The sequence below is a fragment of the Colobus angolensis genome, unplaced genomic scaffold, assembly GCF_000951035.1.
Source record: "Colobus angolensis palliatus isolate OR3802 unplaced genomic scaffold, Cang.pa_1.0 Scaffold15, whole genome shotgun sequence".
In the NCBI taxonomy this organism is placed as follows: Eukaryota; Metazoa; Chordata; class Mammalia; order Primates; family Cercopithecidae; genus Colobus; species Colobus angolensis.
In genome coordinates, this window is record NW_012114599.1 from 7,444,172 (window position 1) to 7,465,354 (window position 21,183).

The window sequence follows — 21,183 nt, forward strand, 5'->3', positions numbered from 1 at the left end:
CCCAATGAACTCTCACAGAAAGCTCATTTTTTGTTTTCTTATTCATTGGCCACTCCCAGCTTCCACCTCCTCAACAGTTCTCAAATACAGGCTCAACTGGAGAGAAGGAGCCATAGCCAGCTCTTTGTGTGGAAGTCGATGGTGTGTATGTGTGTGTTGTGTGTGTATGTGCAGAGTGCGATTTGTCTACATGGAGTGTGCACATGTGCTGGTATTTGTGGCTGGGAGGAACCAACAGGACAAGAGCTCCTTTCCCCAGATGGGGCTCGCCCTGGGTCAGACATCTTTCTCGCCTGGATCTGGGACAGCTTCCTTTTAGCTATTGTTCCATTTCTCTCTCGCAGTTGATTTCTCTTGTCTTTGTTTCTTTCTACCGGAAGATTCCTGCACCGTCTGCCCTGTGAGAATAAGTGAGGATGAATAAAAATTTGAGCAGCAGAGGAACTCAGACCGTCTCTTGAGTCTAGTGCATCTGACTGCTTTAAATGTGAGAAGACTGAGGACCATTCTGTGCAATGCATTTGAACAGAAAGTTCATGCTTGTTCCACATCAGTAGGTTTAAACATTGTGTTAATATTTTGTATTTCTGGTAAGATTTTTTTGAAAGAGACACTCAAAAAGTGGGGAAGCAAATGTACTATTCATTATAGGCAGATGAATGAGGATTTAGAATGTGGAGATTTGGAAGACAAAACTCAAGTTAGACACAATTTGTTTTTAAGGGAGAAAAATTAGAAGGCAAAAAGTTAATGTCACTTGTTCAAGATTGTGTAGAGTAAATATGGGAGAAATAAATTGAGTGTGTGGTAAATTTAGGAATAATAATAGTGTTTCCTCTTGGAATGGGATAACTATTTTAAAAAGACGGTATGCAATAATAGCAACTCAGTAGGTGATGAGGTTGGGCTGTGTCCCCACCCAAATCTCAACTTGAATTGTGTCTCCCAGAATTCCCACGTGTTGTGGGAGGGAGCCAGGGGGCAGTAATTGAATCACGGGGGCTGGTCTTTCACCTGCTATTCTCGTTATAGTGAATAAGTCTCACCAGATCTGATGGGTTTATCAAGGGTTTCCGCTTTTGCATTTTCCTCATGTTCTCTTGTGACCGCCATGTAAGAAGTGCCTTTTGCCTCTCGCCGTGATTCTGAGGCCTCCCCAGCCATGTGGTACTTTAAGTCCAATTAAACCTCTTTTTATTCCGAGTTTTGCATATGTCTTTATCAGCAGCATGAAAACTAATACAATAGGAAACATTGATAAGTTGTACTCTTAAATCTTCTTTTACACATATAACAAAGAGAAACAATTCTTTTTCAAAGAAATGACATGGAAGTTTATCAACCATGTCCATCATTTAAAAGAGGCATGTCTAGATTAAGTAGGAGGAAGAAGGGAAGAAGGACATAGATGAAGGACAAAGGCCACTGATGGAAAATAATAGCATGTGGATTAGGGTTCCCTTTCAGTAACTGGGCAAATATGGGGAAAACTTTGTTTGCATGTTAGCACATCAGAGAATATGTCTTTATCTAGTATTCTTTCATCTCAAAATAAATATCAAACAAAAGATCCATTTTAGGCTCTAAATCTGGGACAAAGAAGGAAATGGATAATTGTTTTGTAAGTGATCACACAAAGAATCTTTTCTTATTGTGCAAGACTTATTTCTTATTGAGAAGACTTTGAAGGGCTCCTCTGGTTGAAACCACTGCAATCTTGATTGGGGAAACTGGTTAGACATAGCCTAAATTTTAATGTGCCCCATGTCTCTCAAAGATAATAGGACCCATGGTTTACACAAATGCGTAGCTTCTCTTTCTTTTGGTTACCATCTATTTTCTAGTTTACTTGGGCTTGGTCCACATGATGCCAAACAACTGGTTTGACTGACTTTTGTTGCACTAAATGGAAGAGACTGACCTATTTGACGTCCTGTGGAGACAAATCCCAGCACTGGGGCCCAGGGCTTGCTGAGAGAACAAGGCTCCCTTTGCTTGAAGGCAAATTTGAGTGTTGCTGTACATTTGAGGTATTTTGATATTGTAGACCTGTAAGCATATGTTCTCAGTGGCTTCGGAGTAGGTCTGGAAAAAATAATAACCAGCCAAAGCAAACCTAGACTGGAGGCGCTAGAAACTGGGATTTAGTGACAGGTCCCAGGAGGCACACAGCTCTGAAAAAAAAAGACATGTAGGTGCTGTAGGCTGTTAGATGATGCTGGTGTGGTCAATGCTAGCCCCTGGGTTGTGGGAAGCTGCTGCCCAGGGCAGGGGCCATGAGGAAAACCAGGTACCAGGCAAGGTGAGTGGCCGGCAGTCTCAGCCAGCTGGAGTGTCAGTCTATAGGGGCATCCAGACATTGGTGGACCACATCAGGAATATATTGCCAGTTGACTTATACATGCAAATATGACTTTTTTTTTTTGCATGACACGTTTATGGGCCACTCCAGTAACTGAGTCCGGCTGCTGCTATTTGCTTGATGCTAGCTTTTGCAGTTGCTACAATTCTGAGACAAGTTGGCCCAATATATATGCTAGTTACAAATGATATACTTTATTATGCAAAATTAAGACCTTTTATTATGCTCCCCATTTTCTCCAGTAAATTGATTTGGAAAATTTCCTATGATAAATATTGTGTCCTAAGCCTAAAGAAAGATGTAAAACGTTTTATTGTAAAATAAGGTCATTTCTAAATATGTAACCAAATGTTAAACAAATAATGAAAGGAGACTGGGCATGGTGGCTTACGTGTGTAATCCCAGCACTTTGGGAGGCCTGGAAATGGGAGGATTGCTTGAGTCCAGGAGTTCGAGATCAGCCTGGGCAGCATAGCGAGACCTTGTATTTACAAAAAATAAATGAAATTAGCCAGGCATAGTGGTGTGCGCCTGTAGTTCCAGCTACTTAGGAGGCTGAAGTGGGAGGATTGCTTGAGCATGGGAGGTCAAGGCTGCAGTGAGCTGAGAATGTGCCACTGCACTCCAGCTTGGGTGACAGAAAGAGACCCTGTCTCACAAAAGAAAAAAAAAAAAAGAGTAGCTATAGAGTGTTGGTAGAGCCCAGGTAGTTGTTTTTGTTTTTGCTTTTTTTTTTTTTGAGATGGATTCTTGCTCACTCTGTCACCCAGGCTGGAGTGCAATGCCACAATCTTAGCTCACTGCAACCTCCGCCTCCCAGGTTCAAGCGATTCTCTGGCCTCAGCCTACTGAGTAGCTGGGAGTACAGACACACACCAGCAAGCCCAGTTAATTTTCGCATTTTTAGTGGGGATGGGGTTTCACCATGTTGGCCAGGATGATCTCGATCTCTTGACCTCGTGATCCGCCCACCTTGGCCTCCCAAAGTGCTGGGATTACAGGCATGAGCTACCGCGCCTGGCGGAGCCCAGGTAGTTTATGTATGTCATTGTTTATATGACTCACAACAATGCTATGTGGTAGGTAGGTATTCCCATTTTACAGAAGAGAAAGTTAAGGTTGAGAAACGATACAGAACCTGACTTCAGGTCACACAGCTTGTGTCAGGGTTGGAATTCCAACCCAGGCAGTGGAGCAACAGAGTTCCATTTTTTAAGCTCTCTGCTCCGCTGATTCTGAATATTAAAACAACAACACAACATTGGATGAAGAGTCTTCAAATCATTAGCCTACCTGGTTGTCAGTCTGCATGTGTTGCTTGGTCTAGCTCCATTTGGCCAAAATGCCAGAGCAGAACCTCAGTGCAGTGACAACATCTTAATTGATATGGAAGGGTGAATATTCTTGAGGTAAAGTAAATAGGGCAGAGAGGCTCAGGCTGCAGATTGGGATGGGTAGGTAGGGTTTTCAAGTGGATCCATAGAGCCTCCGACTCCCAGGAGAGGTGTCTTGAAAAATGCTATGTTTAGTTTGGGAACTGAACAATGAGATCACTTGGACTCGGGAAGGGGAACATCACACACCGGGGCCTATCATGGGGACGGGGGAGGGATTGCATTGGGAGTTATACCTGATATAAATGATGAATTGATGGGTGCTGACGAGTTGATGGGTGCAGCACACCAACATGGCACAAGTATACATATGTAACAAACCTGCACGTTATGCACATGTACCCTAGAACTTAAAGTATAATAAAAAAAAAAAAAAGAAAAAAAAAAGAAAAATGCTGTGTTAGGACATGGAGGGATGAAGCCTAGGAAGGGGCTCTCTTGGGCAAGATAAGAAAGTGCCTTTCTCATCAAGGAGGTGAGGCCAGGGGCTAGGGCAGGAGGGCTCTAGAAGACCCACTTGTGATAAGCATGCAGAAAATACCACTCAGGTGTGTGGCGCTTTGCAACCCTAGACTTTTGCTTTCTAACACCATTCAGGCTCCAGCAAATGCTTCTCCATTTGTCCCGAGTGGTATGTCCTAGAAATGAAAGGTGTCTGTGTTCCCATGTGAAGTATGTTTGTGGGCTGTGTTGCTACAGATATCAGAGGACACTAATTCAAGTTCAGGGAGGATTTCAGTGCCAGAAACAGAGGTAGGGAAAAGAAAACTACCAATAAACTTTTGAAAACATTTATCTCAGGTAATATAAATGCTATAGATTCTTACCAAATATTTTCTAGGAGTGCTAAGTATCCCTTTTCCTACTTTTCTCCAACTTCAAATTCTTGGTGCTGGAGTTATTCAGGAATCTGTGTGATATTTGCAACAACTACGTCTAAGGGCTGAGAAATATTTGCAACACCAAACAACTGATGTTACTCTTAACTTGTATCTATGTGCATCTCCATATAACATGTGTGAGGCATAGCATCCATTCTTTACTTCAGAAGGCAACCAACCAGTTAGACTTTGGATGCTAGAATTGCAATGCTGTATTGCAATTTAAAATTAAAGGATGCGCCTGTAATTCCAGGACTTTGGGAGGCCAAGGCAGGAAGATTGCTTGAGATCAGGAGTCGAGACCAGCCTGGCCAACATGGTGAAACCCCGTCTTTACTAAAAAAAATACAAAACTTAGCCAGCCAGGCATGGTGGCAGGTGCCTGTAATCCCACCTGCTGGGGAGGCTGAAGAAGGAGAATTGCTTGAACCTGGGAGGCGGAGGTTGCAGTGAGCTGAGATCATGCCACTGCCCTCCAGCCTGGGTGACAGAGTGAGACTCCATCTCAAAAAAAAAAAAAAAAGGATGTTTTATTTTTATAAAAACATTAAACATGACCTAATTACATTTTCAGGAAATTAAATGGTCACTATTATTTAAAATTTATATTCATTAACTATAATTTGTGTCTGACTTTTAATTTTAATAGATAATTTTAAATATTAAAAGATAGTTAAAATAAATTAAAAATACATTGTGATATAGTTTGACTGTGTCCCCACCCAAATCTCATCTTGAACTCCCACGTGTTGTGAAAGGGGCCCTGTGGGAGGTAACTGAATCATGGAGGCAAGTCCTTCCCATGCTGTTCTCGTATAGTGAATAAGTCTTATGAGATCTGATGGTTTTATAAGGAGGAGTTCCCTTGCACAAGCTCTCTCTTTGTGCCTGCTGCCATCTGTAAGATGTGACTTGCTCCTCTTTGCCTTCCACCACGATTGTGAGGCCTCCCCAGCCACGTGGAACTGTAAGTCCATTAAACATATTTTTCTTCCCAGTCTTGGGTATGTCTTTAACAGCAGTGTGAAAATGGACTAATACATATAAGTAAAATTTTTATGTATTTGATGAAATATATTTATACTGAACAAATTTGAATCACATTTTATTTTAATCCTCTTTATTATCGAGAATGGATATAAGTCAAGATTGGGATAAAAAGATAAAATAGGGTGACGTTCAGAAGCTGAAAAGAAACAAAATTAGTGAGGTAATCTGCTTAACACTGGAGAAATAATAAAAGTGAGTAGGCATTTGTTGGACTAGCCCACAAAAATTTTTTACACAGGACCTTACAGATTGTTTACTTAATGTAGATCTAATTAGTGATCAAAACAATGAGAATGTAAAAGGAAATTACTCATATCAAATTAACCATTCAGAAGCCACAGATGGATGCAACTTGTGCCTGCCTGGGCGACATAAAGGAAGCTACATTCATGAAATTAGCCCAATGAGAGGAGAAAGATGAAACTGAAACCTTGGGCCTTTACTGTACCTGTGGGAGGCTGATTCAGGAAAATGGCCTTCTTTATTTATTTATTTTTTTTGAGATGGAGTCTCACTCAATTACCCAGGCTGGAGTGTAGAGGTGCAACCTCAACTCACTGCAACCTCCGCCTCCCAGGTTCAAGCGATTCTCCAGCCTCAGCCTCCTGAGTAACTGGGATTACAGGGACGTGCCGCCACACCCAGCTAATTGTTGCATTTTTAGTAGAGACGAGATTTCACCATGTTGGCCAGACTGGTCTCGAACTCCTAGCCTCAAGTGATCCTCCTGCCTCAGCCTCCCAAAGTGCTGGGATTACAGGCACGAGCCACCACACCCAGCCAAAATGGCCTCTTTATAGCAGGAGACTGTGTCCTCAAAACACAGTCCCATCCAAGTGAATGGTTACAATTTTTGGATGAACATGGCAGAACATCCAATATTCCATTTTACACCAAAATTCTTCTGACTGGGAAAGACATCATAGAAACTGGCTTTTATATGCTAAGTTCAAATACAAAATATTTTGTGAATTCTATACCAATTATCACCAATCTTGAAGATTAGCTTTGGTTAAATAATGTATTATGGCCAGATGAGGAAAGCCCTGTGCACATACAAAAAGCACACAATCAATTGTTTGAGGAAGAAAAGGTTAATAAGCAGCAGACAATGAGTAGTAGTCAGCAAAGACAAGTAAACACCAATAAAGAACATCTGCCATAATATTCCTAAAAGAAACATGTTATTTAGCCAAACAAAATGATGCTTTTTATAGCCTTAATAATATACTTCTTATGGAAAACAATGAAGTTTTCTGGGTTTTGTATGAATGATTTAAAAATTTGCTGCTAGGGTGATCAAACATGAAAGAGATTAAAAACACACAAATGATCTCTTGAGGATTGAGAATTAAAAGAGATTATTAAATTAAAGGATCATAAAATGATAAAAATATTTAACATTTAAAAAAGCAAATATGACTCAGTTGAACTAGCTTGCAGTGGTCAAAAGTCAAGTTGAGTGACTCACTTTTTTTGTGTGTTTGTGTTCAGGCTGGAGTTCAGTGGCGCTATCTCAGCTCACTGCAGCCTCTACCTCCCAGGTTCAGGAAATTCTCCTGCCTCAGTCTCCCGAGTAGGTGGGATTACAGGCGTGTGCCACCATGCCCAGCTAATCTTTTTGTAGTTTAGTAGAGATGGGGTTTCATCATGTTGTTCGGGCTGGTCTCCAACTCCTGGCCTCAAGTGATCCTCCTGCCTCAGGGTCCCAAAGTGCTGGGATTACAGGTGTGAGCCACTATGCCCAGCCTGAATGACTCACATTTATGATACTCACTGTTAAACTATCTGGAGAGGAAAACAAGGAACTTGAAATTAATCAGTATTTTATTGGTTTTACACTTCTGAAAAATAGAGCTTTTGTCTTAACTAAAGAACAGCTTTAAATTTTAGCCATTGATTTAAAAGATTGTGGGTAAGCCTGTGATAATGATGTTAATATAGTTGTTAAAGAAAAAGGTATGCAATCCAGAATTATGGTTGAAAATATAGAAACATCCTTTGAACTGTAGTTTGAATTTTAACAAGGAAATGTCGGCTTTACCTGTGCTGATAGCAGTGGTATTCCTTGGAACAATTCAAACATTATTTACATTGTTTTCTATATCTCTGTAAAGGTGGAACATATTGATGAAACACATACCAAATCTGACCTTATAACACGCTTGGATACACAGTGGAAATTCTAATGAAACACTGTCAAAGCAATTAGATTTTATTAGGCAAGATATGAAATCCATTAATAGAACTAAGCAAAACCATAGAAAATCCTCAAATAAAGAACAAATCTCAGTCTTTGGCAGAATGTGAAATTAATTTTAAATCTCATCATTCAGTTATTTGTTATGAACCACAGCTTGCTGTAAACAATGTTAGCTGAAAAATAAAAAAACAAAACCATGATCTCTTTAAGTTTTATTTCACTTTAAAATGGATTCTACAAATATATCTAAAGATTTAAAGAAAATTGTTATTCTAAATAAAAAAGATACATGATAAATAACAAAAGTAAAATTCCAGCAAAATACAAGGCAATTTGAACAACAAAACAAAAACATTTGCATGACTATGAAGGAGAAGGTTCACACATATACAATCTGGAAACTGACTTCTACAGACTGTTTTGTGGCCATTCTAGATTAAGGTATTGTATTGATTGAAGAGAAATCTAAACAAACCAATATATTGGTATTTTTTTATTTGTAATAATCCAGTCCAGAAAAAGTTAAAAGAACTTATGGATTAGAGTATCAATGTAGATATTGTTTTAAAAGAAGCTAAAAATAACTATATAAGTGATATGGTTTGGCTATGTCCCCACCCAAATCTCATCCTGAATTGTAATCCCCACATGTTGGGGGAGGGACCTGTGGGAGGTGATTGGATCATGGGGGCGGTTTCCCCCATGCTGTTCTCATGATAGTGAGTGAGTTCTCATGATACCTGGTGGTTTTATAAGTGGCAACTTCCCCTGTGCTTTCTGTCTCTCTCCTGCTGCCTTGTGAAGAAAGTGCCTGCTTTGCCTTCCACCATAATTGTAAGTTTCCTGAGGCCTCCCCAGCCATGCAGAACTGTGAGTCAGTTAAAACTCTTTCCTTTATAAATTACCCAGTCTGGGGTAGTATCTTTACAGCAGTGTGAAAACAGACTAGTACAATAAGCAATAGTAATTTCTACAATGGAATTAAAATATTTGGCCATATTTCCAGTGATAACACTAATTAACCGTAGATGACCTCATTACAATGTTTGAAATTGGTTTGAATTTCCAATCTAAGTATCATTTTAATAAATTTATTGACAATTCCAATGGCTACTAGCTTAGCAGTGTTTCCCTTAAACAAAATTGCCAATTTGGCATGACTGTGAACAATTTTGATTATAGCAACACTATTAGTGATTCACTGAAATGAAGAGCAAGAAATACACTTTTTTTTTTTTTTTGGAGTCTTGCTCTGTCGCCCGGGCTGGAGTGCAGTGGCCGGATCTCAGCTCACTGCAAGCTCCGCCTCCCGGGTTTACGCCATTCTCCTGCCTCAGCCTCCCCAGTAGCTGGGACTACAGGCGCCCACCACCACGCCCGGCTAGGTTTTTGTATATTTTTTAGTAGAGACGGGGTTTCACCGTGTTAGCCAGGATGGTCTCTATCTCCTGACCTCGTGATCCACCCATCTTGGCCTCCCAAAGTGCTGGGATTACAGGCTTGAGCCACTAAACCCGGCCAAAATACACATTTTTATGGAATCAATTATACTAACTAATTACAGTTGACCCTTGAGAAACACAGGTTTGAACTGTGTGGGTCCACTTATATGTGAATTTTTTTCCACTTCTGCCACCCCTGAGATAGTAAAACCAATCCCTCCTCTTCCTCCGCCATCTCATTGTGAAAATGACAAGCGTGAAGACTCATGATGATCCACTCCACTTAAGGAATAGTAAATATGTTTTCTCTTCTTTATGACTTGGATAAGATTTTCTTTTCTCTAGCTTACTGTATTGTAAGAATACAGTATATAATACATATAACACACAAAATGTGTGTTAACTGACTGTTTATGTTGTCTGTAAGGCTCCTAGTCGATAGTAGGCTATTAGTAAAGTTTGGGGGAGTCAAAAGTTTTGGATTTTCAACTGTGTAGGGTGGGGAGGTGGTACCCCTAACCGCCTTGTAACATGTTCAAGGGCCCAGTGTAATTGTAGTACACCTTTATTGTATTACCCACATAAACAGCGCATCAAGGTATGCAACCAGACATGTGCAGTCAGTTCTCTTTGATATTTTGCCAACTTTTAGTCATGTAAAAGCTTAGTTTTGTACACATTTTTCAACTTTGGTGTTACAAAAGTTGTATTTATCAGGAAGGAGGAAAGGACATACTGTATTTAACAATTTTTAGCTTAATCTATAACTTTTAAATATTTAGATATATGATATTTTGGGCTTAAATGCTGGGCTGACATCCAGGTGAATGTGCATTCAGCTTTGAGGAAAAAATTTGGGAGCCCACACTTGGAGGGAAGATTAGTAAACAAATTTGAGGTTGAATTAAGAATTCTTCCACATCTGAAGATAGTGCAAATCCAAAGTCCCTTCTGTTAAGATGGCAGTTCTCAACCTTGGTTACCCATTAGAATCACCTGGGAGGCTTTAAAGATGCTGATGCCCAGGCTCCCCACTCTGTAGAACTTTTGATTTAGTGGTCTATGTTGAGGCCTGAGCATCAGCACTTCAAAAAACTTCCCAGGGTTGGGCCGAGTGCAGTGGTGTTTATAACTAGTTGATCACAACCAGCTATAGACTTCTTGGTTTCTTCTCTATCTCCTTTGCTTCACTTGACTAGCCTTAAAAAACAACAACAAAATCTTCCCAGGTGATTCTAATGTGCAGTCAGCACTGAAACTAGTTATCAGTAACTTGGATAGTAAACAGCATCCTGACAGGGTTAAAAGAGCTTTGAAGCCAAGTCATGCCATGGCTAGATTGTGGTTACATTATGTCAGGTCTGGGTCAAACTAAGGTTGGCAAGATTGAAAGAGGCTGTCATTACAAAGAAAGAGCATGTAGACCTTGGTTTCATCCATTCAATTGATATTTAATGCACTTCTACAGTGTTTCCTGAACTGAGGATACAGAAAGGAATAAAGTATTAATTCCAAAAATGGGGAACAGATGTATAAACAAAATCAACAAAGTATTATAAACATTATGGTAAAAGTGTATAGCGCACAGTAGGGGCACAATTCCATATAGGAAGGAGGATAGGTGGAGGCAGCCTAAGTTGAGTCTTCAAAGATGTGAGGTTATCAGGGGGCTTTCAGGGCTGAAGACCAGGAATTTATAGGGAGACTTCTTGAATTGGGCAGGACAGGAAACCCAGGTTTATACGAGAGCAAGAGGAGGCCCTTGGGAACAGACACAGTAGAGAGAGGCAGGAACGTGGGAAGTTGTGTTAGTCTGTTCTCATGCTGCTAATGAAGACATACCTGAGACTGGGTAATTTATAAAGGAAAGAGGTTTAATGGACTCACAGTTTCACATGGCTTGGAAGGTCTCACAATCATGGTGGAAGGTGAAGGAAGAGCAAGGCACATCTTACATGGCAGCAGGCAAGAAGAGCATGTGTAGGGGAACTGCCCTTTATAAAACTAGCAGATCTTGTGAGACTTAGTCACTATCATGAGAACAGCACGGGAAAGACCCAGCCCCATGATTCAATTACTTCCTACCAGGTCCCTCCCATGACACGTGGGAATTATGGGAGCTACCATTCAAGATGAAATTTGGGTGGGGACACAACCAAATCATATCAGAAGACATTGCTAGGATGAGTGGCCAACTTCTCTTTGGTCTGGAGCCAATTTTATATAGGCCTTGAGTGTGCTTTTTGAGCAACATCTCAGAGGATCTTCAAACTGGGTTTACAGCAGTACTTTTCAGGAGTTTTGATGGCATGGGAAGGGACTCTATTTCTAGGTCCTTAATTTCCATAAGTGTTTTTCCTAAAATTTCCCTAAGCAGATGCTGGAGCCATTCTCTCAGCAGCTTCAAGCTGTTTGTCCTCCTGTGATTATCCTCTGTGCTTTGCACAGGTCAGCAGTTCTCCTGTCCATTCAGGATCTTCCTGTAATCTGCTACTCTGCGGTGCTACCTCAGAGGCACCAAATGAAAAGGTGAGAAATATCAGTTTCAGGGACCTCCTTTACTGTTAATCAAAGAACCCAAGCCTGCCTTCTGGTTTTGTATCTTACACGTTCCCTTTTGTTGATTCCTAATCCTACTTAGAGTTAACATTTATCCCTTGCTAACCCCTCCACTCTGGCAACTAAGAAAAATGTGAAAGGCATAACGACATAGCTTCATTAATCCTTCCTTTTTGTTGTCCTACGTGTTCCATCTACGTCATTGAGAATGCCACCAGATGATATAATTTTTGTTTTTAACATTCATACTTAGTATAAAGAACTTAAGAGTAAAAAAAGTGCCTTCCATGATATATTGCTTTAACACCACAGTAACCCTGTATTTTTGTTAGATGGCCCCAGAGGCTATGATTCCCATGGGCACAGGAAAATGATGCCCAGCCAAGAGAAATTAAGAGATTTGTCCTAGTCTCCTGCTTGTGAGTGCTGGAACTGGGTTTTATACCCAGATATTTAAAGGCAGATTTCAAAATCCAATATTTTTTTCTACATACTAAACGACTTCTCTTGTAGTGGGCATGTGAGTTTGCTTTAGGAGACAGCACAGAAAGGACATGTTATTCTACTGAGTCTTGAAGGGAAAGAATCAGAATTCCCAAGTGTACTTGTAGGAAGTAAGGAGGGAGAACCACAAGATGGGAGAACCGGTGTGATGACTGGAATCTGCGGGAATAACAAAAGGGCTTCCCAGGGAGGGGGTCTGGCTTGGGTCAGGGGACTCCCAGGTCCAAATAGGAAAACATCTGCATGTCCCCAGCCCCAGATCTGCTGTCAGACACTGCCCTTACTTTATGCCTCTTGGTGGTAGTGGAGGCTGACAGGTGAGGGTCCTAGGGAAGCTTCTTTGACTCTCAACAGCAGCTCTTCATCAAGGGTCCTCAATATGCAAAATGGCCTGACTATTTTTCTGGGCCATTCTAGAAGAAAACCCTGACTTGGCAATGGGAAGGGGAAGGGAGGTTCTATAGGGGAGGAGGGCCTTGCCCGGCAGGAGTCTGAGCTGCAGGCTGAGCTGAGGGGTGGCAGAGAGCTGATGGGAGGACGACTGCAACGGAATGAATGTCCACTGCAGTTGAATGAATGTTCCACATGTTTTGGGACATTTTCTATTTCCCACATGTTGACTCAGAAGATTTGGGGTGAGATGTGTAAAAGCTGCAGGTATAGTAAATGGCCCAAGTGTGAATCCCTGATACATCACTTACTGTCTTGGGGTCTTAGGCAAGTTGATTGACCTCTCTAGGCCCCATTGCCTCATCTGTAAAATGGGGATGATGGGACTCACCTGGTGGGCTTCCTGTGACACTTGGCACGGGCACCTTCATCTTAGATTTTTCTAGACTGGCCGCTGCTGGAGGGCCAGGACGGCATCACCAGTGACTTGCATAGTCCCAGACTTACTGTAAGTGCTGCTTGACTGGCTGCTGACTACACATGACTATAGGGAATCAGTAGATGTTTGTGGATTCTTCAGTCAGACAGGCCTGAGTTCAAATCCTAGCTTCACTACTTATTAATTGTGCGAGTCCGTTTTCTCCCACCTCCCTTACCTTGTCTGTAAAGTGGAGACAACTGGAGAGCATGCCTTATAGGTAGCTGTGAAAATTAAAAGAGGAAATACAAAAAAAATCATCAAGAAATCCCAGAGGCTATTACTGCAGATAGGCAAGAGGGAAAGCAAGAAATGAGGCATCAGGCAGCCTGCACCCAAGTTCCTGATCTGATAAATCACCAGCCCTCTCATCTTGGACAAGTCACCTCCACTTCATCTTTCTGAGCCTTGTTATCTTATCTGTCACATAGAGATGTTGAAGCTCTGTTGCCTCAGGACCATTGTATAGTATGGGAAAGTTTGATATGAAGTGTTAACCAAATGTAGGGAATTATTATAGTCTGACCCCGATGGCCTTAACCACCTCAGTCCTCTGTGGGATGTCAGAATCCTCAGGAAGGGACCCCAAGAGTTCAGATTCCTTCCCTGGCCTGAAAATTTCTTTCCACAGGAGTTTTCTGCCCTCTGGTGGGTGTTATTGCCAAATTACCCAAACTTTTCCTGGAAAAGATTAAGCATCTTGGCTTTGTGAGCTGGAGGCTATAGCATATCTGGGAGATGAACTATGAACAGGGGCGTTGGCCTATCTTCTAGCCCTCCAGGGTAGTAGTTCTTGGAGTGAGGCCTCTGATCAGCATCACCTGGGTGTTTGATAGGAATGCACACTCTCGGCCCTACAGCTGACCTATGAAGCAGAAACCCTAGGGGTGGGGCCCAGTGGTCTGTGCTTTAATGTGACCTCCAGGCTCTTGCGTGCAGAGGTTTGAGAACCACTGTTCTAGGAACTCTAGGACCTCAGAATTAGAAGGGAGGGGCTGGAGAAGAGCTCGGAAGGGTGGTAACTTTGATTGTGTGCAGCCACATAGCTATCTGGGGTGTCAAAAATATTAAAACTGCACATTTAAAAGAATGGTAGAACTGACTGGGTGCTTTGGCTCACGCCTATACTCCCAGGAATTTGGGAGGCCAAGGCGGGAGGATCACTTGAATCGCAGAGTTCAAGAACAGCCTGAGCAGCATAGCAAGACCCTGTCTCTACACAAAAACTAAAGAAAAATTAGCTAGGCAGGGTGGTGGCCACCTGTAATCCTAGCAACTCGGGAGGCTGAGGCAGGAGAATCACTAGAGCTCAGGAGTTTGAAGATACAGCCACCTATGATCCTGCCACTGCACTCCAGCCTGTGTGAAAGAGCGAGACCCTATCTCGAGAGAGAGAGAGAAAGGCAGAGTAAATACACAAATATCCTTCACTAGATTTACCAGTTGTCACCAGTTTGCCACATTTCATTAATCTCCTGTTTTTTTTTTTTTTTTTGAGACGGAGTCTCGCTCTGTCGCCCAGGCTGGAGTGCAGTGGCCGGATCTCAGCTCACTGCAAGCTCCGCCTCCCGGGTTTACAGCATTCTCCTGCCTCAGCCTCCCAAGGAGCTGGGACTACAGGCACCCGCCACCTCGCCCGGCTAGTTTTTTTTTGTAATTTTAGTAGAGACGGGGTTTCACCGTGTTAGCCAGGATGGTCTCCATCTCCTGACCTCGTGATCCGCCCGTCTCGGCCTCCCAAAGTGCTGGGATTACAGGCTTGAGCCACTGCGCCCGGCCTAATCTCCTGTTTTCTACACTTCTTTTATGCTGATCCATTTGAAAGAAAGCTGTAGAAATCATAGCACTTCACTCTCACCTATTTAGCAGCATTTTGTAAAAGTAAGAAACTTCTATATGGCCACAACATTATCATTACAACAAAGAAAATTAATAATTTTATAATTAATTTGCATTCATATTCAAATTTCTACAATTGGCTCCAAAATATTTTTTATATTTGCATGTGTGTTTTAAATCTGAGATCTAATTCAAATTTATGCATTGTATTATGTCTCATATTATGTCTTTTTAAGTACCTTTTAATCTAAAGCAGCCCACTGTCCTTTTCTTTCTTTCTTTTTTTTGTTTGAGACAGGCTCTCACTCTGTCACCCAGGCTGGAGTACAGTGGTGTGATCTTGGCTCACTGCAATCTCTGCCTTCAGGGTTCAAGTGATTCTTCTGCTTCAGCCTCCCTAGTAGTTGGGATTACAAGCGCCTGCCACCATGCCTGGCTAATTTTTGTATTTTCAGTAGAGATGGGGTTTCATCATGTTGGCCAGGCTGGTCTCCAACTCCCGATCTCAGGTGATCTGCCCGCCTCAGCCTCCCAAGGTGCTGGAATTACAGGAGTGAGCCACTGCATCTGGTCAACTTTTCTTTTTTCTTTTCTTTCTTTCTTTCTTTTTTTTTTTTAAATGATACTTTTTTAAAGAATTCAGGCCTGTTGTGTTATGGAATGTCCCACAACTGGATTTGTCACATTGCATTCTCATGGTTGGATTCAGGTTAGACATTTTTGTCAAGAATGCTTCATTGGTGATGTTGTATGCTTCTTGTTGTATCAGGAGGTCAGGTTATGTTGCTGTGTATCTGAATCACCTGGGGAACTTTTTTCAGACACAGGTTCTTGGGCTACGCACCTGGAGTTTCAGTTTCCTTGGTCTGGGATGTGCTCAGCACATTAACATTATTTGAAAGCATCACAGGGATTCTGTGGTGTGACCAGGGTTGGATCCCATGAGAGAAAAACCTTCCAGTCTCTCTGTCTTTCACGAATTTATCTTTTAACGCCTCCATCTCAAAGCAATAACAATTGGAGCAGTGCTACAATGTCTCTCTGCCTTTTGCTTACCCGCCAAAACCTTCCTCCACCCACCTCCTCCCACCTCCAGTGAGATCCTGAGAAATTGTTCACTCTAGGCCAGTTGCCCCTGGGGCTGAGCTGGAGCTTCAGCTCACCATGGGGTAAGACGTATGATGGGGCAGGTGTCAAGGAACCTGGAAGGAGCTCTTCCTGGGGATGGAAGGTGGAGCTGGTATGAACTACCCATTGGAGTGAGAAGGAGGGAGCTAAGGCAATCTGAGCTCCTGAACTTTATTCCCACAGCTGGGAGTGACAGTTCTGGAAAGATGAGGCTGACTTTGAAAATAGGAATTTGAAGATAAGCAGTATTCCCTCTTTATATTGTAACATATCAGTTAGCGGCAATTTCTACTATCCCAACATTTGTATTTCTCTCTCTCTCTCTCACCCACACACAGCCATCCCGTACACTGAGGTTACGACATGTATTGATTTATAATCTCTACCTCAGTGGAGAAGATAATAGAAGTGTAGGTGAGCCTTAGAGATGTGATATCAGCATGGATGGAAAAGAGGAAAGAGGAATTGTAGTTTTGGCCTCCTTTGAGTGGGTGACTAGACGTAGGGTGCAAAAATTTTAAAAAAATGGCGGTCAGACAGCATGGGAATCTGATCAAAGCAGGGAGACTTGCAGGAACAGCCACTGTGGGGATAGGCACCTGTGGATTTTGGGGGAGAGAAGTGCTGAGTGGAATGGCAGAGGAGTAGCTGCAGGGGGTAAAGACAGAAGCAGCTGTGGAAATGCCCCCAAACTCAGCAAATTTGATAGTGTCTTTTAGGGCTAAAGGTCAAGCTGATGAACCCAGGGTCAAAACACGGAGGTAGAAACAAAATGCCAATAATTGCACTGGGCTAGATCAGGCAGAATTTGATGGCTAGCTGTGCTCAGTTCTGCCTGGTGCTCCTGAACTGGGAGCAGGAAGCAGCTCACCAGGCTGGACTGGTTTGAGGTAGCCTCATCAGGCTAAGCAAGGAGCATGAGCCCCTGTGATGCAGAGACTGGGGAGGAGGAGGGAGATGTGATCCTTTGAGCAATCCTGTAGCTCCTACCTCCTCATGTCTGCTCCCTCCTGCTTCACATCCAAGACTGACTGCACAGCACTCCTGACCTGCATGGATGCCTTAGGAAATGTCTGAGCTCAACGAGAATCTTTACAATATGCTCTTTCTCTGCCACCGCCGAGTCATGCAGAGGCAGAGGCTTTGGTGCATTCAAGATTGGGCTTCACCCATAACCCACCGCCACGGCCGAGAAAGGCATTTCTGTTGGAGGTGTAATGGACGTTAATACTGCTTTACAAGAGGTGCTGAAGACTACCCTTGTCCACCATGACCTAGCATGCAGAATTTGCAAAGCTACCAAAGCCTTGGACAAGCGCCAAGCCCATCTTTGTGTGCTTGCATCCAACTGCAATGGGCCTATGTATGTCAAGTTGGTGGAGGCCCTTTGTGCTGAACACCAAATCAACCTAATTAAGGGTGATGACAACAAGAAACTAGGGGAATGGGCAGGCCTCTGTAAAACTGACAGAGGGGGGAAACCCCGTAAAGTGGTTAGTAGCAGTTGTGTAGTAGTTAAGGACTATGGCAAAGAGTCTCAGGCCAAGGATGTCATTGAAGAGTACTTCAAATACAAGAAATGAAGAAATAGATCTTTGACTCACACATGCACACAAAGAATCTTTAGAATATGCCACCTTGTCATGTATTCACAAATATGTGCTCACATATACACACACAGCACACATGTAAAAACACATGAACGCTGAGCTAGGCAGGACTCGGGCCCGGCAAGTCTAGTCCCTGCTGCATAGCCTTGGGCAAGTCATGTCATCTCTCTGAGCTACAGCTGTCTTTTCTGAGAGAGAGTAAAGTGAGGTGATTCCTGAGATTGGAGAATGTAAGAGCTGGAAGAAAAGTCAGGCATCATGACCTTTCATCCCTTCATTTTACAGATGTACAATTAGAGATTAGAAGGGGTTCAGAAGCCGTGCTTTCTACCCTTTCCTTGGACCACTAGGGAAACTGAGGCCCACATAGGGAAAGAAAGTGACTATTCTGGGGTACTTTAATCCATGGGCTTTATCCCAGGGAGCCAGAAGACTATCTCAGAAATATCTCTTTAGTCTCAACTCCTTTCAAGCTTCCAAAGCTAGACTGGAGAGGAAGAAGATGGTGGGTAAGCAGTGAACGAAGGAGAACGATGAGGTGAGCAAACCAACCATGATCATTTCTGTGGTGGGATGGCAGAAGGTGTGAGGCTATGAGAGAATGTTGGGCATGCTGTTTCAATCACTGTCTTTCCTACAAGCCCACACCAGAGAAACTCCGTGGGCACGTGTGTGGGTTCACGGAGGCAGTGTTATTTCTGGGTAGCAAGGAGTGTACTTGTGAGGTTGTGTGAGGGGCTGATATGGCTATGTTTCAAAGTGCTTGAGGTTGCAGTTTCAACCTTTTAAAACAGTTCTGTGAAACTTCAGAAGAATTGAGTCTACATTTTGCATTTTTGGTGAGTTCTCAATCTTAGCCATCTGGCTCAAACAAGAAGGCTTTAACTGCCAGGCACGGTGGCTCATGCCTGTAATCCCACTTTGGGAGGCCGAGGTGGGTGGATCACCTGAGGTCAGGAATTCAAGACCAGCCTGGCCCATGAGGTGAAACCCTATCTCTACAAAAATATAAAAATTAGCCAGGTGTGGTGGCAGGTGCCTGTAATCCCAGCTACTCGGAGGCTGAGGTGGGAGAATCGCTTGAACCTGGGAGGCGGAGGTTGCAGTGAGCAGCTGAGACTGCACCACTGCACTCCAGCCAGGGATACAGAGTGAGACTCCATCTCACCACCACCAACAACAATAACAAAAAAGGCTTTAATTTAGAGGTCCCCAGAGTTTGGTTTTGGTTTTAGTATATGGAGTTTTAGTGTATTTCATGGAGTGGGTGGAAAAAATGGTTGGAAAACACCAGAGTTAATCAAGGCAGGCAGACTTCTTTACTAAATGTAAGTCTTAGGGCCACACAGCTTTGTGAGTCTACAGGTGAGGCTGTGCTGTGCAGCATCCCTCAGATGGCTGGATCATGGATGCTTTCCCTTGGGGCAAAGCATCTCAGGAGGCTGGAGTTATGGACCACCCTTGAGGAAACACTATGTAAGCCATAGGCAATTTTTAAGCCATAAAGAAAAATATTTTCTTATTTTTAGTATAAAAAATTTTGTACCCATGCGATTGATTTTAAGCAACATTCAACTATATTGAAGGATGATAATTTTAAGTGAATTTAAAGACTCAATTTGATAATTTTTCAATGATTTATAACATTTGTCATGAGAAGTATAGGATTTGCTCCTTCCATTTCTATTTCTATTTTATTTTATTTTTGAGACAGAGTCTCACTCTTGTCACCCAGGCTGGAGTGCAGTGGCACTATCTCAGCTCACTGCAACCTCCGCCTCCCCTGGTTCAAATTATTCTTCTGCCTCAGCCTCCTGAGTAGCTGGGATTACAGGCAAGAGCCACCATTCCCAGCTAATTTTTGTATTTTTTAGTAGAGATGGGGTTTTACCATGTTGGCCAGGCTGGTTTTGAACTCCTGACCTCAGGTGATCCATCCACCCCAGCCTACCAAAGTGCTGAGATTACAAGTGTGAGCCACCGCTCCCAGCCTCCTTCCACTTTTCATTCTTCTGATTTGGCAGTTAATTCTTGATGTCTTCTATTTTTTTTTTTTAACCTGGAAATTTAACATGTATATTTAGCCTACTTTCTCAAGTTACTATCTTTACTCTTCTCCTGACCAACTCAACGACTTGAGCATGCTTAACCTCTAACCACTCCCCACTGACTTACATGCCCTCGTTGCCTGGTATTTTAGTTCTGTCTTATGTCTGGAAGCCCCCAAAGTAGACATTACAACTATGGTTTTATATATCAACATTCCTATAGATTTGTTCACATGTTAACCACTTTGCTTTCTCTCTTTCATTCTTTCATACGTCTCGGACTTTAGAGTTCTCTTACTGAAGTTCTGTTTATAACAAACTCGGTTTTGCTTTGTTTACAAATTTCTTTATATCACTTTTTATTCTTAAAGGGTAGTTTTATTTGGTACTAAGTGTAGGTAGTGATTACCATCTCTAAAGCTCAATTCCCTCATCTATTAAAAGTGGAGAGTAAATATCTTCCTTAGTGATTTCATGAAGGGATTCTTGGGAGGATCACATGGCATCATGACTAAAAGGTTTCAGTGAACAAAGCTCAGGTGTTGACGCTGTCTTCTGTGCCCTGAGAAAACCTTGGGAGTTGTGTAAGACAGTGCTTGCTTTCAGTAAACATGCTCTTTGCCAAAATGTCCTAACACACTGTTGCTCAACCTTGTTTTCATTATTGATTATTGTCCCTGTAAGGAGCCTTTTTAGATTTTTTTCCCTAACTGCCCCCTCCTCTCAGGAAAATTTAATACCACAGGTAAACTGTAAATCCATTATGCACTGTATGTATATCTGTGCTTTATACTTAAAAGGAGTAAAGACTTTTTTTTAAATTGGCCACCAAGAACCAGCTTTTGCTCTCTTGAGGGCCATATCACCCTTGTTGAGAATGTGTGTTCTAGTGGCATTAGAACATTGGCAGCATTTTCAAACTGCAGTGTTCCCTAAGCATTAAAGGATCAGGTGCCGGGTGCAGTGGCTCAGGTGGGTACAGTGGCTCATGCCTGTAATCTCAGCACTTTGGGAGGCCGAGGCAGGTGGATTGCTTAAGCTCAGGAGTTCAAGATCAGCCTGGGCAACATGGAGAAACACCATCTCTACAAAAAATACAAAAATTAGCTGGGTGTGGTGGCTCATGACTGTAGTCCCAGCTACTTGGGAGACTGAGGTCGGAGGATCCCTTCAGCCCAGGACTTTGATGCTACAGTGAGCCATGATCGTGCCACTGCACTCCAGCCTAGGTGACAGAGTGAGACCCTGTCTCAAACAAAACAAAACAGAATCAGGCTTTGGAATTGGGTAGACCT

General features: G+C 42.5%; 1 pseudogene; it reads left to right on the forward strand.

Annotated features, from left to right (window-relative positions):
* Positions 1 to 17,447: 17,447 nt before the first annotated feature.
* On the forward strand, positions 17,448 to 17,820 carry LOC105507438 (annotated as a pseudogene).
* The last annotated feature ends 3,363 nt before the right edge of the window (positions 17,821 to 21,183 follow it).